The sequence below is a fragment of the Fulmarus glacialis genome, unplaced genomic scaffold (genome assembly GCF_000690835.1).
Source record: "Fulmarus glacialis isolate BGI_N327 unplaced genomic scaffold, ASM69083v1 scaffold14677, whole genome shotgun sequence".
Classification (NCBI taxonomy): Eukaryota; Metazoa; Chordata; class Aves; order Procellariiformes; family Procellariidae; genus Fulmarus; species Fulmarus glacialis.
Genome location: NW_009225245.1, coordinates 89,867 through 101,331, shown reverse-complemented (window position 1 = coordinate 101,331; position 11,465 = coordinate 89,867).

Here is an 11,465-nt window from a genome sequence, read left to right as displayed (position 1 = left end):
GACTTCTGCTTTATGAGGCAATGTGGAAGCTAGGTATAGAAGGATCAGTGAATGCCATCATATGTCCACTTCATGAGCACCAAACCAACTGGCATAAACCAGCATCAGTCCAGAAGCCATGTGAGTGTGTTGCTAAGCCTACACTAATAAGGCCTACTGGGAGGCTACAGAGTTGCCATGCACCTTATGCTCTCTTTCAAAACATGAATCAAGCCTTTTCTGCAATGGCTTAAAAGCCTCCAAACAGATAAGTCTAACCATTAAAATACTTTTCTAAGATGAAAATATGGATTTGAGACTCCAGGCAGAGGTTCTGGTATAGGAAAGACAGGCTGTAGCTCCTACTGCAAAGACTAGTTTGGAGGGGGTTCCCACAGCAGTCCTCACTTTACTTGGGCAACCTCTTCTCAGCCACACCCTATCTATGGGACTCACATCTTTCCCCCTCTTAATCCAAATCTAACCTTTTTGTCTGGGCAAATGTTGGCTCGGCCTTCAGTTCAGTTTAGATTTATGATTAGGGCTTGGGTTGTGAGAGAGAAAGCCAACCGTTCCAGCTGGAGTGGGGCATGAAAGGGGCTCCCAAAGGATATTTCACTTTGCAGCCAACCCCTTCCTTTGGCATTTCCTTTCCAGCTCTGATCCAGCTGGAGCACTAGGCTTTCTATTGCTCTCAACTGTAACCTTACCTCTAACCCAAACTCTAACCCTGGAGTTAAAGATAAAGAATTTAGGTCTGCCGTTCTTGCGCAAATGGTTTAATCACCAGGCCATGCAGTGCGTGATGATAATACCAGCCATCTCTCCTCCAATGGCTCTGTTTTTATACTGCAGTCCATGATCAAACCTCTCAAAGGGACAGGTGTCAATGCCTATTCTGAAGGCAGAATTTGGGCTCTGGATCTTATGAAAACAGAAATTCCTTTTGCTCTTGGATTAGATGTAGTTGTCCCCCATTTTTAGCAGTTTTTATTGGCTATCTTAGGCTTTTCCCACTTTGTATGTATGAGGGGAGAGTGCGGATGGGGAGGACATGTCACACTGTGACTCGGTGACAGATGTGTCTCCCTTTGCACCGCAAGCGAAGCTGAGATCCATCATCCAGCATTTAGGATCCTGTTGCAGGTGCTTAACTCTTGGATGTTAGACTGAATAGTTTGCAGTTAGATAAGCCTGTTATAGGAATGCAGGTATCTGGAGCCCTTGTGAATTCACTCCCTGATGAGACTGCACGATTCATTTCAGATAGGCCATTTGAATTACCTTCTTGGGACCACTGCTGGCATCACTGACATTGAAAACCATGGTCGAGACTCAGAAGTGTGGCTTTAGAAAAGAAAAATTCCCAGTTTCATTATGTACTCCTAGCTACCCAGTTACTAACAGGTTCTTTAATATATTAAGACCTTAACTCTGTCAGGTATTTTGAGCTACATTTCTTCCCTTTTTTTTTTTTTTTCTTTTTTTTTAATATAAGAATACATTTCTCTTTAATCATAATTATTCCAAATTTTTGACAAAATTATTCCTTGCAAAAAGTTAGTATGTTCTTATACCAGCCTTTTAAACATGGTTCATTTAACAATTGTGATATTAAAACTCCAACTGGTTGTTTAGTATTGCTATTGCATAGGAAACATACTCATTCATTTTATTACTGAGACATACCTGGAAAAGAAAACTTTATCAAAATGTAATTAATTGCATTCATTAAAGGTCAGTATTAATGAAAATCAACATGTAGATTATTAAGCCCATAGAGAAAATAATTCATGATACTTTCAGGTGTTGTTAAAACCAAATATAATAAAATGCAAGAATAAAGCATTTTATCTGAAAGATGCAGCAGATTCTTTGTCCCCTATGGCAGAGGAAAGACCTTCAGAACTTAATGTGGCTACCTCACAATTTGAATTATGAGGTGATAGAAAAAAGTTACTTCATAAATTTTAGTCATTGTAGCTGCTGTATCCTTCAATGTTTCATCAAAATAATCAATTTTTCCAGGGTTATTATGAAGCTTTTTTTATTCCCAGAAAGAATTATGAGTTTTGGGAAACTTTTCCGTTCTTTCTATTTCTCTTTTTTCCCACTTGTCATCATGAAAGTGTCGCTAGAAAATATTAATATGTTAATAGTGCAGGAAATGGCAGAAGCGTCATTAGTACCTAACTTGTCTATTAAGAAGGAACTCAGGATTGTTAATTAATCCCAATCAAAATCTTTGTTAAAATTAATCTCCTCATTTTCCCACTGTCTTGAAAATTTCAGGTCTACCCACCCAATCTTTCTCCCTTTCTTTTATTCTGTAATGGAAATAAGCTGTTGGATGTATATTGCTGATTTCATTTATTGTTGATTCAGAGTAAGAATCCTGTACACTTAATCTGTGAGTAGTCCCAGAAGTCAAAATATGGAGTTTAGGTATAGCAAACATTTCCAAAGAAACATAATCCTGAAATACATTGGCCCTGATCCTTATTTACATAAAGGCCCCTTTACATATTCTGGCAGCAGAAAGGAACCCTAAAGTGTATTTAAATAAAATTTATGCCCACTCTAAGATTTTTTATGCTGCCAGAACTGTGTAAACGAAAAGCAGGTCCATTAAGTGGGAGGGTTTTTTTTTTTTTTCAGCTGTTGCACTGCATGTATGAGAAAGCACTTCTTTTTGTCTTTCTAACTCCTACACTATCCTGTCCAAAGACATTAATCAATTCCAACAACACAAATCTAGGGTTTAAAAGGAAAATAATTTTTGGAGTTAGAATAGGGAAGAAAAGTTAGGATAATTCTGTTCTAAATACAGTGAAAAAAAGGTGCATTTTATGAAATGCAATCAATTAAAAATGCCTTCTTTGGTTTTTCTTTTAGTATTCTGAGAAGCTGTGATGAGGCATGCTAAATATCAGAGAGATTGGTTTTGCAGTGGGAGGCAAAAGGGATCGACTGAAAGATGGCTGGCAGAAGACCAAACCTGTGACCATTCTTAACTGTAGAGCAGTTATAGCTGTTTCACAATGAAAAATGAAAAACAGAATGAGTCATGTTAAGTATCATGTGTAGGATGGGTGTTCATTTCTCTTGAAGAAAATGTATTATGGAGGCAAATTTTTAAGGACTCTTAGATTTGCTCTGATAGAACACGCTTGAAACTATGTTGAAAGGACACATCCAGTGAATTGCTTTCAAACTTAGAGTTTGAAAAGGCCCTTAGAGTTAATTGCAGACAAATGATGGCATTTCTGTTTGATTACAGCCCAGACCTGGGCAGGTTGCACATAGCCCAGGTTCAAGGATTTGTATTGACTTCCTGAAAGTCCTTTCTCTAGACCTCTTACCTGCAGTTCTGGCCTTGGCCTTGCCCCATTTTAAATTTCTTTTTCCTTACTTTTATGCCAAGTTTTCAATGGATTCCAGCCGTTTCCTCTGCAGCAAAACCCTCTTGTTTTCATTCCCAGTGGAACCTGAAACCACAGAAAACAGAAGACAGCTTACTTCCTTATGGAGAAACATTTTTTTTTTTTTTCTGAATTAATTTGTCACTAAATGCAGTAGATTCCAAGTCTATACTGTCCTGAAATTTCCCTGTTATTGTTTGAAACCTATAGGAACTGAAAGTCTTCAGTGCTCCTTGGCAATGTGATCATACTTCGAGATTACTTCAAATTCCCCAAGCACTGTCAGTAAAGCAGTGGGTCCTGCTGGTAATCTTGATTTGTACCCCTGTCGGAAAGAGCTCAAAATCCCGACCCTGCCCTCTCTCCCTTTTTATCCATTCTTCCTGTCTTAACTTTTGGTATTCCCCTATGGCCCGTTATTCCTAAGACCCTGTGGATGTACATAGCTAACAGACTGTCTGTTCTGGCACGGACTTTTTTGGGACAACTTGCTGCCCATGAACATCAGCCAAGTTTGGACAAAAAGGAAAGTTTTCTCCAGCCACTGAAGTGGACAACATAGTTTCCTGGATTCAGGTATAATGAAAGTGAGTACCTGGGGTTTTTAACCTGTTGGTGGCTTGTGTTCATCTATTTGACCAGCCAAGTATGCAGTAAAACTTAGATTCTTAATCCCATTATCCTACTTGGATTTTATTCTGACATTATTATTAGAGGTCTCACAGCACTGAATGAAAAATAGATGCTGCCAATTATCACAAAAAGAATGTGGAAACTTTGCCTCTTAATACAAATTATTTTTATATTCACAGACAGACACTCACAGAGAAAAAAAAGATGAAATGTTTTGCAGAAAACCCAAATGGCAGTGTAAGGTGGAAGAAAATGATTAATAGTCAGACCAAGAGAAAAATATTCAGACATAGTTATCACAAAGAGGTAGCTTTATGTGTACATGTAAATCAGAAATATCTAAAATGTAGAATCCTCTTCTTCTATTATATGAGATTTCACTATGCTTTGCTTCATATGAGTCTATTTTTTTTCCCTGTTTCCCTTTGATCATTTGTACAAAATATTTCTTTACTTTGCTTGACCTCTAAATATTTCTTCAGTCTGCTTGAACTTTATTCCATTTTAATCACCAACTTGATTCAAACCCACAATACCGTAAAAACCATTTAATGTGCGATACAGTTGTCGCAAATGAGTGAATAGTTCTCAGATGTTTTGAATGGCTAAAAGTTCACAAGCCATATCCACCATTGCAATTCTCCCTTTATCTGACAGAACTGATAAAGACCTAGGATTGAGTGGCTGAGGAACCTGGGTTCCCATGCTGCTTTAACGTGGTTTGCAAAGTTTCTGAAACTTAGTGAAATGTTTTAGATAAGCTGGTACTGCTCTTACTATACCTTTCTCTAGAAGAAAAATGTCCCGATAGACTCTTTATGCTTCAGTTTTATTTATTTTGGAAATAATTCAGCAAAAAGTTTGTCTAGCTTATTAAATATTACGTAAGTAGGGTCTGTGTACATAAGAATTTTGACTGGTGGGTGGAAATGGAATTTTTACTATTGATCAGATCAAAAATTGTTCCTAGGATACCTGACACTTTTTTTCAGTGCACTTCAGAATGCTTTTCTGAATGATCTTGTAGTCTTCTCACTTTTGCATGGGCAAAACTGAGGCACATATAAGATAATTCATTGCTCTCTCAGTCCCTTGAGAGCTTCAGAGATTTGCTCATTGGCACACGGCTGTACTAAGCACATCTCAGAGCAGAAGTGAGAGACACAGCCACAGACACAACTAATAGATTCAGCGAGACTAAGGAGCATGAAGAAACGGTGAGACTATTGGTTAACATGGTGGGTGGTTTTCACGGATAGTGGCAGCCTGAGCTTTAAAGTTTTTTGTGGGCATTGCGGTACAAAATAGCTTCAAGTGTGCTATAAATGGGAGCATGCTGAAGTCATTTTGTGAATCTTTATAGAAAGTACTTTCTAAATATGAAGAAAGGATGAAGGCACCTAACTGAAATGTGAAGAGGGGACATTGAAGGTGGACCCAAGGTCATCCAGGTGGATAATTGGAAACCTAAAGATGGTTGGGTCTGCAGATTCTCTCCTTGCTTTGAATGAACCAGGCTACGTTGCAGAATTCTCCCATGACCTTCACACAACAAAACAGAAATAACCAAGAGATCTACCAAAGCAATGTTTAGGTGATTAAGGATTTCTTCTGTTTCAGTGACATAATAGATGTCACAGCTAATAAAGAATGAGCTATGGAAGTCTGGAAATATTAGCAGAGTGAGAATCAGAGTTCTGAAGACTGAGTGTGAACCTAAAGCAGCCTGCTTATTCTTCAGAATTACTTATCATCGGTAATTTTCTCGGCAGATATTAAAAAAATAGAGCTTAAAGAATTGTACTGTATAACTATAGGACTGCAAGCACAGTACAAAGCAAACAAACAAACCCCACTAAACCCAAACAAAATATTCTTCAAAGGCACAAAGGTAATTGGTATAACAACTTTACCTTTCTAGAAGGAAATGTACTTTCTTAGCATGATAGGTGAACTCAGCCCATATCATACCAGTTTTGGCAGGTTACCTTGTTTACAGGGCATTTGTTCTGATACTAAAACTGAATTGTCATCACATTATGGCAACAGATAATATTCCTTGAAAGCGTGCATAGGTTACAGTAGAGCAAAATTTCTTCTTTGCCGTTAGAGGACAATGAAGTCAGTATCAAAATACTTGAGAACACAAGATTTTACAAGTCAAGCTAAAATAATAAGGATCTTATCTGAACTAAACAGAAGTGGACAGAGAGACTACATAGCAGTTTAGACCCTAAGGCCCTCAGTCTTTTCGCAACTATATCTGGCTGGCTTTCTGCAAACCAGACTTGCATACATAGGTAGCAGCTGCAGAAGGGAGAGCCTGGGAATCCATGCAGACAGGAGGTGGATGAGGGGGGGACTTTGGTGTGCAGGATCAGGATTGGTAATCTGGCTCACTGTGCCAAACTGCTGAAACTCTGATGGATTCAGAGCCCTTTCAGCGTAGTTTTGGAGACCTGAATGTTCATTACCTCCTACTACAAATGCACCATTTTACTGGGGCAAAGATCTTTTGAGATATTGAACCAGAAATCAGATCCCCTATAACAATGTTTATATATTTCCTACAAGGCTCGTTTCCCCTTGTAAAATGCCCATCTCATTTTCCCTGATGAATGACATCACAGTCCTTCATAAACATATTTTCTTTACTACAGTCCAGGTGTAGTTAGTCACCTGAGTCAACATATCTAACACAATTAGTTGAAATAAATCTATAAATCTTGAACAGCTGCAGCTTTTGGGGAAAAAAGTGCTTTATGGACACAGATCTATTGTCACCCCCTGCACAGTCACATTTTCACCTGCACACATAAACACACAGACACTCATCATATACCACTCTGTAGCCATTCTCAATAGCATTCAACACTATCGAACACTTTAAAACACCTGTCAAAATAGCCATTTAATTAGGTTAAGCTGTCTGGCTTTGTGAAAAGGTTTTACTGTACTCTGTTGTCCTTGCTATAAAATTAATAGTTTGACCAACTTCTGAGGGGACAGGTTTTTGCACTTGTGAAAATCAAATTAAAGCCACCTTTGCCAAACAGAATGGAAAAAAAAAAAAAAAAATCTTGGTGTCTGAAACTTTGAAAGCAACACTTCATTTATTATAATCTTTTTCTAGTGCCAAAGTACAAATTATGTAAAGAAATGGAACTGCAGCTGCAAAGAAGCCAAGGCTGTAACATGTAGCACGTCACCCTTGCTGTTGGTGGGGCAGTTGCAAGACGATGAAGCCATCAAAGGACTTGCACTTTACTCCTCACAACCTATTTCTTGTCCACTGAGGAAGAAGGAGAGTCTCTTCACTTTACTGTGATCTCTCTCACACTTGAGTAAGTCTCATTCCCGTGGCTGTCAGGGTAACTTTGTGGTGGTCTCATGAATCACAAGCTCCCTGAATACTAGCTTAGCTGGGAGTTGAAAATACTCTGGTGATACTGATCTGTCAGAATAACCTTTTTTGTCAAGTGACAGCACTCAAAGAAAGAACATGTCTGAGAAAAACAGAGTGTTGTTAGGCTGCGGTTACATCCTGGTAACTCCTAAGGAACATGGATTCCTGCCTGCAGAGAGAGGCTTATTTCAGTGGGAGCAATAATGTCCAAATTCCCACGTCATTGATCCTACCTTGGTCCAGCTGATCTGGATATAATTGGAGAAAAGCTTCCATTTATTATGGTAGTTAATATGATGTCACTTGCTAATACTCTTATTACAGTACTATGTTGAAGGTCTATTTAACATGCAGGCCAGGTTCTATAAACTTATTAAAAAATTAACATGATCCCTGAGGCTTTTACAATCTAATTAAGATATAGTTATGAAAGAGATTATCAAGTAAAGCTTACCTGACAATGCATATGCAGGTTTTTAAATTTTATTTTAGTTTTGTACTAACTGGTTTCTTATATGCATTGACTGGTAGGATTTTGGCCAAATTTTTTTTATTTTTATAGTAACTATGTGGTAAGAAATTTATTTTTTCTGAATGATAGCAGACCCTTCAAAAAAAAAAAAAAAAAGAAAGAAATATTATAATTAACAATAATCCATCTTCTGAGAGTTACTCATGGGGGTTTTTTAACTTTTAATTTGGTTTGACTGCTCACAGCAGAGTGGACCACTTGAAATAAGACAAATTAACTAGGTTTTATTAACAACAAATTTCAAACATACAGTGCTCTCAAATACTCAAGTCTGCACACAGAAAGACTATCCTAAAGTGTACCTATCCTACAGCTACAATAATATATAACTCAGGTCAGGTTCCAAATCTACTTGAAAAGCTTAGAATATGAAAGCTTGAAGTATAACTTCTACTTAAACTTAAATATTGTCCAACTTAAATACAGCTGTGAAATAAGCTATTTCTGATCAAACTTCTCTTGATTCTCTGGATACACTTTCACTGAGACCCTTCATTTTTATTCTTCAGTGTAAGCCAGAGCTCTCAAAGAGCAGTTTGCAATCTATCTTCCAAAGTCAACAGAAACTAGTTTTGAACAAGCGAACAAGCCATCTACATTTTATTGTTCCTTTTTAAAAACTAAAATGCACCTTTTTTTATTTCTGCTAGCTTTTCCTCCAAGCTCCCTTCTCTTTATTTTTCTTTGTTATTGCTGTTTTCTGTAAATTTGTATGCGATAAGTGAAGTATGACTTTATTTTCCAGGCTCATATTACACTTCCATGTGTGGCTTTCTTAAAGCCTTTCTGGCTCTATGATGCTGCTCTAGGGGAGCAGAAGCTGCGGTTTACCAAGAATACTCTCTGGAATGCACAATCGGTGGTAACTCTGCAGTTTCGATGTACCTACCAGTTCTTTTTTCCGATAACCAGAAAATAGCATGCAAATATTTTTTTTTTTTTTTTAAATGCAATAATTCTACTTAGCTGATATCAATTTTCTGGATTCAAGTGGAGTTTTACTGCACCAAGTTGATTGCATTGCTTTAGACATTTACTTACTTGTTTTATTTGTTGTAGAATGGCTGAACCCTTTCAGCTTTGCAGAGTATTGTTTGCAGACTGCTATGCTAGGACTTCTCGCTTGTTGTTTTTTTGTTTGTTTCTAAGATGTTAATTTTATTCAGTTTGATACCTCCTAGGGACTTGCAGAAAAAAAAAAAATTACACCCCCTCTTCGCTCATGTTTCTAAGCATATACTATTGCAGTTTACCTTTGTGTCAGGTCTGATGATCATGCAGTTACAGGGCAAGTTGGTTTAGTGAGCTGATTTGTTAGAAAGAAAAGTACCAAAAGTGTTCTGGTACTTCTGTGGAGCAACATACCCTCAATGGCTTTTGTTCCTGCAAGTCTTTCTAAAATTTCATAATAATCTGTATAACTATTGTGTGGAAGAGATTTCCTGCAGATTTCCTGCAGATTTCCTGAAGATTTTCCTGCAGCATCATTTCCTGACAGCACAGTGAAAGTGCCAACTGCGGCTTTCCTTGGCCTGACCTGCCAGCATGACGTACACTGGCCACAGTGCAGATGTCCTTCAGCTGGCCACTTTCTGCCTTGTTATTTAATATCCATGTGTGCTGCACCCAAGATTTCAGTCCAACAAGTTTAAACTCAAGACTTGCTAGCCTGGATTCTCAAGGTAGAGAGCTTTTGGACTGTCCTGGTTTTGGCTGGGATAGAGTTAAATTTCTTCCTAGTGCTGTGTTTTGGATTTAGTATGAGAAGAATGTTGAGAACACACTGATGTTTTCAGTTGTTGCTAAGTACCCTGCTAGTCAAGGACATTCAGCTCAAGAAAAACAAAACAAAACAAAACAAAGCAAGTGTTGGGAGGGAGCAGAGCCAGGACAGCTAGCCCAGCTGGCCAACAGGGTATTCCATACCATGTGACGTCATGCTTAGTATATGAAGTGTAGGCGTGTTCCAGGAAGTAGCGATCGCTACTTGGTTATTGGTCAGCGTGGGTGGTGAGCAATTGCATTGTGCATCACTCATTTTGTATATTCTATCATTATCATTATTATTTTCCCTTTTCTGTTTTATTAACCTGTCTTTATCTCAACTCAGGAGTTTTTCTCACTCTTACCCTTCCAATTCTCTCCCCGTCCCGCTGGGGTTGGGGGGAGTGAGTGAGCAGCTGTGTGGTATTTGGCTGCCTGCCAGGTTAAACCACAACATGGACTCCCATCCCTAGGTCATCTATCTCTTTTTTTTTAATGTTGGAAATAAAAAAAACAACAGTTAAATTTTTATTTTCTTGCTACTCTTTTGCTGCACTCTTGTTTCAAAGTAAGCAACATATTTCTAACATTGTTTTACATGAGAGTTCATCTTGCTTTCAGATAAACATTGGATTTTGGTTAGATTCCCCTCAGAAACTAAGAACTGTGCTGGAAAGGATAAACAAGACATGGATTTGTTAGGATGCTTTTTTAATATACTTCATTCTCAGCAGCTCAACTCATCACACACAGAGAGTGACCGAGAACCCATGTCCTAGGGGCATTTTCTGTTCTGGATTCTGACAGGGACAATGCACTACTTACCTAACGGTGCATGAATATAAGACAGCAATTAGATCTAATATAGCTGAATTTATGAGAACAAGCAATCTAGCCTGTGTCTGAGCTACAGACTGAAACTCAATTTCCTTGCATCCCCTCCACTTACCCAAACAATCAGCGCACTGGTGCATAACCTCTTTCATTTTGTAAAAATTCTGTGCTGGGTGGTACGATGACTCAATATCTTCTTCTTAGTATTTTCTTATGTACTGACAGCTGTTGCACTACTGCTGCTAAAGTTTTAATTTTGTACTGGCTCATGGTGTCATTGTTAATGCTTGTTCTTCATCAAAAGTGTAATGAATGTAAACAGTAATTGCATAGAGCTAAAAGGGGTTAATTGGGCATGCAAGCTTCTCTGCAGGTCATCCACTTGGCTGTAAAATCCAATGACACTGCAAAAAAACCACCTTCTCAGTAAAAATATGATGTCTCTATATAACACACAAAGCACACTGACATCATTCTGACAGGTAGAGTACTATGCTAAGACATTATTATTGCCATGCAGAATTTTTTGTAAATATCTACAAAGTACTTAATTCATTTTTTAGTGGTCCTTTTAATCACATGAAAGACAGAGAGAAAAAAGTTTGCTTTCAGAACATATGGCATATATTTTATAATTCAGTGGATACAATCGAAAAAAAGACTGTATATGTCTGCATGTGCATATGACAAAAAGATGGGGGAAGAAGGAGAGAGAGAGCTTCTATGAATTTTTTTGATTATCTGTAGGTTCTTTACCACATTTCATTCACCTAATTGTCACTCTATAGCTTTGCAGGAAAACAATGATCAGTGTTTGAAAATCATAAGGCACTGAACAAGCTCCAGGCACAATCCTATGTATATTTATATATATACCTGTAACTGCTGCTACCTG